The sequence below is a fragment of the Morone saxatilis genome, unplaced genomic scaffold, assembly GCF_004916995.1.
Source record: "Morone saxatilis isolate NCDOM2014 unplaced genomic scaffold, NCSU_SB_2.0 Contig18, whole genome shotgun sequence".
NCBI classification, from domain to species: Eukaryota; Metazoa; Chordata; class Actinopteri; family Moronidae; genus Morone; species Morone saxatilis.
Window position 1 is genome coordinate 23,763,312 of NW_023339740.1, and position 9,976 is coordinate 23,773,287.

At 37.6% G+C, this 9,976-nt stretch overlaps 1 protein-coding gene across 1 annotated transcript in view; it reads right to left on the reverse strand.

Annotated features, from left to right (window-relative positions):
- Positions 1–9,976, reverse strand: part of igsf21a (immunoglobin superfamily, member 21a) — a 159,786-nt gene that overhangs the window by 148,671 nt on the left and 1,139 nt on the right. The window lies entirely within an intron of this gene.

A 9,976-nucleotide genomic window follows, 5' to 3' on the forward strand; every position in this document is an offset into this window, starting at 1 on the left:
TTATTATCCAAGAATTTAAAAAATAAAACACATTCCATATGTGATAAATGAAGGCAGACAGAACTGCTAAGGTGCAAAGGCAATCCTCTCAAGCAGCACTTCCTTTCAGGCTCTTAACAAATAAATTGTAGGACTAGAGCTGGGTGACATAGCACACATGACGGTAATTGATATGGACACTCACTATATCAACAGTCAACCTAATTTTGCTCACAATGATATGTTCAAGAAAACTTAATTCAAGCACTGTTCCCTAGAAAAATACCCTCTCATCACGTACGGATACGCCTGTCTTGTCTTGCTTTTGGCCTATAAGGCAACAGGATGAGATGTAATGCTAATGTGCAATTTTGACGCATTTGGGGATACAATTTGTGAGCTCTGTCACACCCTGCAAACCTCTGCATGAGGTAAAACTTAAAAGTGATGCAGACAGTCTCTGCATCTATGCCCTACAATAGTACAATTTGATGTAAAAAATTTTGACAGAGCAACAAATTGTGCGACTTGTACTAGCTGATAGTTATGGCTAAACATAAAGAGGAGCACACCAGCTTGTTCTCTCACCAGCAGTGACACTACAGCAAAGGCATTGCCATAAGGTTTGACAAGCAGTTGCTCCACATTTTAGAGACAAAGCTGTACATGTTGAATGAAAATAATATTTAAGAAACATATAAGGGAGAGTATGTGGCTTAATGTAGTTCAAGTTATTGGTCTCTAGCTAAGAAAAGAATGACAGATACCCTATTACACTGAGTGCTATGCTCTACAAAGATAACTGTATGAAGGTTAAGCACCAGTGTTTGTAAGTGTAAACAGCTTGGAACTTCATGCCTGTATGCCTCAAGAGATCGCAATCAGAAAAGAACAAATTACACCATGACCTCACATTATATACTTCCATATACTACATGTTAGCATAGGCAATACAAGCAGCCAACAGTGAGGAGTCATTGCAGCTGCTCCCTCACAATGTTTTATTCTGTCCTGAGACCGAACACTGCACTGTAGCAGAGTGTAACCAGGTAAAAAGGCATAAGCCACCCTCACTTTCAGAGTTAAATTAATGCTGACAGTTTTATTGGGCAAGAATAAATTAGATCATCTGTGCTTTATATAAAAATTCAGAATGGAGGAGCAAGCAGCAAAAACTTAACTGTAATCACCACAGAAGATGAAGCGACCTTGCTGTATTAAGATTCATCAAGAAAAACAGAGATGTAAAATAATCATATCTAATGCTGGCTATGTGCAACTGCAGTTTCAATCATTGTATAATTCATGTCACGTGTTCAGGAGATTAATTCTCCGAACAAGTTATGCGGTGGATCAAAGGTTTGCTGATAAATGTTATCATAAATGACAGATGTTATAGAATGAGCACAGAGACTTGTCCTATCATCGACTGACTGTGTCTGTGAAACTTCACTAACTGACTGGAGATCTTCAGGATCTTCTGGTGATAGAAAATGTAGGAATGCTGTCCCAAGGGAAAAAAAGTTTCTATGTGGTTCATGTGGAGGAAGTCAGCATGCATACAAGTAAATAATCTGTTGTCAAAAGATGCATGGCCCACACAATCCTCCCTTACTCCCATATGCACAGCTTCAGTCCATGCAGAGTGACGTCAATGTGCAGATTAGAGCTTTTTTCCCCTCCTTTCCCATCTCTTCCCTTTTTCACGCCTAATCTCGACTTTTCATTAAACCTCGGCAATGCTGCATTCACTGCCTTGAAGATGGCTTGAATAGACATAGCACTAGACATAAGAAACAGAAGAATAAAACTAAAAAGGCGAAGCAGTGACTTGAGATATCGACACTTACTACATAGTGAGAGTACAAGAAATGTAAAATTAAAAGTAAAAGAATAGGATTCCTAGTCTGCTGTATTAAAATTATGTTGTTTGTATTTAGAAATGTATAAAAGTAATCCTCCATAATAGTGGATGCAGAAAAGATAGATGGCTTACATATGTTGATTATAATATCACATGTAATTATGAAGATTGTCAGGTATAAAATAAAATGAAGTCCCTCCATTTATTTATACATAAATGAAAAGGTACATTTTGAATTACACATTAAAGAGGGATATTTTGACTATATTCAATCTGTGTTTTGTTCCTATTTAGTTTTCCTAAACTTTTTCCCCCTCATCACAGATTTAGTATATTTTACTGCTACTGCAAGTCATGCTGACCCCTCCATGTTTCTTTATAACATAACCTTGAAATACTGTACGTACTGTATGCTAACACAGAAAAACCCAAGGACAGCCAGTGTTTTATCTTTTCAAACTGAGGTCACAGTGACGTTGAATAATTCTACTTGTTCAGGTTCTCCAAAAACGTTCATCGCTAGCAAAAAGAAAGCAAACTGCAAAGAATCAGAATGTCTGTATATGAAAAATCATCTATGCACAGCAGTGTAACTCCTGGAAGCTTAAGCCCCCTGTGATGAAACGAATGAATGCAGAGATAAGTGTCATGTATAGTATACAAGGCACTTCTCAAAGTCTTTAATAAGGAGGTTAATGTTGGGACACAGTCGCAGAGCAATTGTTATTACTCAGCAGCCATGTTTGAACACGATAAGCAAAATCACATAATCCACATTAGCATGTAGGAAACAGTGAAGGGAGAATACAGTAAAACTGCTGATAAAGCCTGTCAAGAAATCCCTGCTTATTCTGGCTGCTAATTCAGAAAAATAAGGTTCTGATATATAAATTATATCCATGACAAAATATATAATTTACAGATAACATTTCTGGTAACACATGACAGTATTTGACAATACTGGGTGCTAACTGTAGATCACAGACAGCAATGGTATAGTTTTTTTATGTAGCCCATCATGGGAGACCCTTCTGAGCAAAGCTTCTCTACTCTTTTTCCTATCTCTGCAAACCACCAGCTGCAAAGGGAATCAGAGTTGCTTCAAACTCCCACGCAAGCCAAAGACATCCGCAAGCTAGCCTACATCTGTACTAGAAGAACTTCAGGAGTATAGAGGGAAGTGACTGTGCTGTTTGAACTTCTTTGCCCCAAGCATTTAGTTGTCTCTACTAATCACAGGCTTTATCATTTGATCATTTGGAGCATCACTGCCTGATGGTGAAAGTACGTATATGTATTTCAGCCATATAGGCAAAGGAAAGTACTTTGTTTCAGGGACAATTTCTTTGATTTTTCCTCTTTACACTTACATGGGGCTGTTATGGTGGCAGTGGGGGAGGACAAATTTGACATGGCAGTTACAGATTCTGTTTCATTATTTGCATTGTGGGATACAGACTGTGGTCGACCCCTTGGGTTTGACGCTTCTAGGCAATAAGTCTTCTTAGATACAAACCTCATAGCTAAAGATGCTACGCATTAATAAAATATGTTAATGGATTTCCAATGACTGGTTTACTGCAAACACAAGACTTTAGCTCATCCACCAAAATGTCAAAAAGATGATTTGGTTTCACACATTTACCTGAAAAGCAGATATTTGGCATGTATATGCTAATGCTCAGAATATGTTATTCTCTCACATGTGGCTTATCACTGTCTCCGACAAGTCAGGGTGTCACTCTATTGGGAGGAATGCCTTTGAAGACACTAAAAGCCAGAATGTCTTTCAAGATCAACACCCGTACCTCAATGTGGAAAGCTAGTGAATGCATGGTTGAAAAGTGTTACACCATTTTAGGCCTTTTGTTGGAACATTTGTAGCATTCACTGTCTGAGTTTTGTTAAATAATAGCATAATAAGTTTATTCAGCCCCTCTGTGAAATAGCACAATGTAAAAAAGGTTTAAACCAAAGTCAAGGCACTGCCTCACCCTATGAGATCTCAACCACTGAGACTTCTATCAGCATGGAATTGAATGGATTGTGGTGGTGATTTTACAATTTTATTAGGAAAACTAAACAATGTCAGGAAACAAGGAGCTAGTTAGAAATGATAATAAATAGTTGTGGACAGTATTTTCACCCTTTGGTATAATAAATAAATACAATTTTATGACTGAAATGTTTTTAAATGTAATTAGAGTACTACAAACCAAGTTCCACTTACTTCCACTGTATAGAGACTGAAGTGTCAGAAATGGACATTTTAAAACCTCACCAGACAAACCAAATAGTTTTTTCCACATTTCCACCTTTTTTGTGATTTGGCTAGACTGACCCTTTAAAGACACAGTGGATCTATGTGTCCCTGTGTTAACTGTTTTGTTATCTCAAATGTTATGTATGTCAACCTTTTTTTCAAATGTGTATATATCAAAATTCCTGTATTGTACTTTCCTGTAAAACATTAAAGACAGGATTAGTAATTCTGGGGAGAGATAGTTAATTGCTCTCTCGACTCTCGATGTCGACAAATACGCAACTGGGAGAGCGGAAATGCTACCTGTTGTGTTGTGTGGCTCGCTCTGGGGCACTTTGTTTGTTTTCCATTTACAATAACCCAAACCAACAGTATTTGTTGACCTAGGAATAAGACTCAACAATCCTCATTTGGCCAGAATGACCGACCCCAACTTTAAATACTTGAACATTTTCCTAAACACAGGGGTGTAAACATAAATTTATCTGATGATGCTTTTTATTCTCTGTTGTTTATTGGCAAGAATCTGGCAATACGATATGGATCACAATACACAATATTGAGATATATTGTGATACTGTAAGCAAGGTAATATATTCTGATGTTTTTTTAAAACCTAATTTTAGGGAAATTGTCATAGTTCAAAAAACACACCATCATATGTGTAAAAAAAAGTTATCCAGAAGGTGCATCCAGAACAGAGAGATCTGCATTTACATTTATCACAGTCCCGGTAATATCCAACATTATAGCCCTCAGTCTATGTGTACAACACCTTCGGGAGTTTTTTAACACAAAATTAATAGTTTTTTGAGAATCGACACATATCAAAATCTAAATATTGCGATACAATATTTTTTAAATATTTTTTTACGCCCATTCGCCACACTAACTTCTGGGCAATTCAATCAAAACAAGTTGTAATCAAATCCATCTCGTAATTATATTACACAAACATTTTACGTTTCACTGTGAAGTACACATTATGTTAGCTAAATATGTTCTTGACTTCGAGTTCCTCTACTTAATCATTCCAACTCCATATATTCCTGCAGGACTGTGTGAGTGCAAGACCTTTTGAGGTCATTTTGATTTTTCAGTAAAAGCCATTTCATTTTTTGCAGTGTTCTACATGCACAAAGCTGGCTGAAGCCGTACAACAAAAGCTGTCATTTCTAGGTCACCAAGTTTTAATATGGCTCTTTCATCGCATTAAATGGGATTTCAAGTTACAAAAGATCCAGACTAAAAGGTGAGCATAACAAAAATTATACTTACTAATTGAAGGTGATCACTGAATGAGACAATTGGTAGTCACACAATGGTATCTACAGTGACTGTCTTGACTGACTTTCTTCTTCAGTGAAGCTATTAGATGTAGCCCAGCAACGTATTGCAGCCCTAATGTCAATTAAAGTACAAGTGTAAGAGGTCAACCAGAGACTCAAAGCAGGTTTGCGTTACCACCTGTTTGAACTCATTGTCGCATCAGAGATATCAATAGAATACTTTAATACATTTTAAAGACTAATGAGATCCTATCAGATGTGATATTATATTATACTCTATCTCAACAGTATTGCATATTGAGTTGAGGTTGGTAGGTGAATCAAAGATAATCCAGATATGAGCCATGAGCAATAAATCAATAAATAAATCAAACCACTGCATTATACTTTTACAGTGATAGAAAAATATATATATAGATGCACGGACATTAGTCAACAATGACTGACCAAACAAACAATAGTAGAAAAAAACAATGAAGACAGCTTCTAATCTGTGTATAATCATTTTATATAACTGCTGAAAGCTGCAGTGCTGATGCAAAGCCTGGTGATTGTTAGATAGTGGCATAACCACAACCCATTTTCCAGCCAATATCTCTTCTCACTTCCTGTGAGTCAAGACCAGCCATCAGTAGCAGACAGTCACAGTGCACCGGAAACCATCAGATCTAACAGAGATCCAGTCCCCGTTAAATCTGTCAACACTGCTATGATCCACAATCTATACAAGCCAACCTACATTGTACAGTACCATGGTGTGAGGCAACATATTTTCTTAGATGCTTTTTTCAGCAAGTAAAACATAATGGTTTAAAATAAACACACTGAAAGAATACAGGACATGAAATACCGTTTTTAACGTATAGCAAATTGAAAGGAAGGCAGTCTATTGCAGGCATGTCATGTCGTGTTTAGTTGATTGACAATATAATTTTACAGCCATCTGTAGCTGAAATATCATTTATATATTTCTATACTGGCTCTTTTTTAGCTTCAACAACTCTAACAGCCAGAGTAGTGTTGAACAGGGTTGTTTAAGTCTATTTTCCATAATGCTCAGTATCCCTTTGACCTTTGACATGGTAGAATGAGTCCATGGATGTTGATTATTTTACTCCTTATTCCTGTAATATTCCTACCAGATTCTACTGGTAGCAAATCACTAGAGCCTGCATGTCCCATTTCCGTATCTACATAAAATCAGAGCGCCTTGTACTTTACTGCAATGCTCTTTGAACCTATGCAGCTGTTCAGACCTGAACCTAAACCAGTTCCTACTCACCATTTGTATTTAGCCTAGGACATGCAAGGATTCCACATTAAAATATATTATTCTATTCACTGCAACAGTAATTGGGAAAACAAGATATATAAACATGAACATCTGAGGAAAGACGCATAATTGATTGCATTGGACAGCAAACTGCCACTTGCTGTGAGAGTAAACAAGTAGGGGAATATTTCATTTTGAAGAAAAGCATTATCCTCAGTAAGAATTATGCAGAAGGACATATCTACAGTAATAGTACATGTAAGACACTTCATCCACAGATTGCTCTAAAAAGCGAAAGGGAAATGAGATACAGCGTTAAAGATACTTTGATTTCTAGGTAAGACTGATCTTAGAAAATTGTCTAGGCCAGAGGACGAATATGAGTGGAAATACCAAGCTAACTGCTCTTGCGAGAGAAAAAGCATCAAAAAGCTGCAATTTGATATAATTTCAATCCAACTTCTGAACACTCTTATCTAGTTCTTAATCTCTTAAGAAATCTTTGAAGCCCTGTGAAGCAAGTCTGTTCTTCCCTAAATGGCATTGTAATACAGACACTAATACCACCTTGTGCCAATGTATTAGGTTTCTTTTTCTTTGGAGGGTGGTGAGGATGGATGGGAGGTATATAAGACTAAAAACATTTCATCATGTTACCCTTATTTTAATGTAACATATGCAACCTTTCATATCCACCAAAGTAACAAATCGGAATGCTGAGAAAAGTAGCCTATCCCTTCTAACTGAAACCCAGAATAATAACACTATTTACCAGATTAAACTCTAATGGGTTCTGTATATTAATTTCTCCCCAACAAGGAGTCATAAATCAAAACTTGAACAGTGAACTTTAAACTATCTCTTGAGCAGCAGCAAATGATCTCAGAGCAGCAATGGTTGACCGGTTTGTCGAGATAAAGTTGGACCATTAGATCATCTGCCTTGCACATTTTTTGGTTTACTTAAGTATCAAGACATCAGGTCACCACCATTGTCAAACATAAGTGCCACATGTTCAATTTAGAGAGAGTACCTTAGTGTAAAGCCGTGAATGTGTGATGCTGCTGGTGCAGCTTAGACCCAGCACTATAAGGCAGCATTGAAACAATGCAAGCAAAAATGTACAGCCTTTATCTCATGTGACATCTCATGAGACACACTCGTAGCAAAGTAAAGGTACTCCCATGCTTGCTCTGACCTGGCTGGTGCTTCCATAGTTTAAAGAAAAATGTCTTCTTTCTTGGCTAGGAGCTGTAGTCTAATGGATGTAAGGATTTTGTTTCCTCCGGACAGAGCCAGGTTAGCTGTTTCTCCCTTGCTTCCATCTGTATTGCTAAGCTAAGCTAAGTGTCTGCTGACTGTATTTAATGGACAGATACAAGAGTGGTTACATTGAACTCCTTGTAAGAAAGTAAATTGGTGCATTCACAAAATTTTCTTTAACCAATAAGAATGGTTTTCATGATTCTGTGCAATATTAGGTCTTTCTAGAGTTTAAAGTACGCTATTAGGTCATCTGTGTCAATTCAGGAGCCAAGGCTGTTCAATTCTCTTGGATTGGATTTTTGGATTCTGTAAAAAGGTTTGACCTACAGGATAAGCACGGTAGTGACATCAGTCTATGTAATGCTGTGTCTGCACCGATGTTGCAAAAGTCAATCAGATTTAACAGGTGTACTGGAGGCTGAAGACATAGCTACATGTTGTGAACATGGACACATGAAACTGTGCCAATGCTTAAGAGAAGCTGTGGGTACACTTTTCTACACATTTATGTCATGCAGAGCGCCTGCATAAGATTCTATATTTCTTGTTCTTTTACATTGCATGTCTGGGAAAAGACACATACTCATATACTCCAGTTTTCACAGATATACCGTAGATATATAAATGTGCATGCATAACAAGTCAAATGTAACCCCTGGAGAAACTCTAACCATACAGCCACTGAATATGTAGCCTACTCTTGAAACAGTGACTCAGTGACACCCTTAACAGCCAAGCATAAAACCTCACTAGCTGAGGCTAGTTTGCTACATTAAGCAGGGAGCTGTACTGAAGTTTCTAAAAGAAGAACACATCTGGCAGACAGTAATGGTGTATGGACTGCAAGGAGTTTCATTCTAAAATGAGATACTGTATGTATCATTTCTCTTTTGTTTTTTACTGACATGAAAGAAACTGTTGGGAAAAATAAAAATGCATGACATTTGAAGATAGAGATGAGAATGGAATCACTGACCACCGGTCCCCTCTTTGGGGAACAAAATCTATCTTAAGACACTGGTGCACACATGGAAATAAAGAAACATTGATCTTGTTAAAACACATGCACACACACGCACACACATACACAAGGAAATTGTATACTGGTATGAATTGAATGTGATATCCAGAAGACAGCAGGCATCAGATTATATAAAGAATACTGCTTGGGGACACAAACAGGCAATGAAGGTGAAATCCTAAGGTTTCCACAGCATATATCTATTTGTTACAATGGTAGTGACAACAAACAGCAACAACAACCGTGCAGTCTGACCGAAATTCACTACAACTCAAATCATGCCGATTGATCAATTAAATTGTACCTGTCATTGTTTGTTTACATGGCGATCAATGTGAACTCCTGCATGGAAAATCTCAGTCACTCAAGTGTATCAATGTAATGAAACCAAAGTAATTTAGGCTGTTGTGGACATTTCAAATGAGCATGATTGCATTATTGAGTTAATCCTAAATACTTCACATAGTGCAATGCTTGTGTGTAGTTCAGCATCATCTGAGCAAGGCAGACTCGGAGGCATTTCATCACTTAACATTATGTTAAGCTCTACTGACATAATGATTTCCTATATGGGTCAGCGAAGGTCAAAAACACTTCAAAACAATAAAATCCTTGGCTAACAGCGCAGGTTAACAGGTTAGTTTGTAAAGGCATGCTGCTCTGATTTTGTAGCCAGGAGTCAACTCTCCTCAGAAGTCCTTCAAACACCACAGTGTTACCACCAGTGCACTGAGTGAGTGCCTAACTCCAGCAGAATGTAAGGGTGCCTTAAGACAGTCTTTCTATATTCCTCACTAAGGAAATCAAGTGATTGCAACGCAGTCTTGTAATGCAAGCTCTTGATGTATGGCACTATGTGGAAAACAAACTGCCTTCAAATGCCACGGGACCAAGCCCATGTCCCAGCAGTAAAGGAACATGCTTAAATTACTGCCACCAGGTCCTTATCTGTTGCAAATATTTGAATAACACTGGCTTCACCTAAATTGCAGTATAACATCCACAGTCCCATCACCACTGC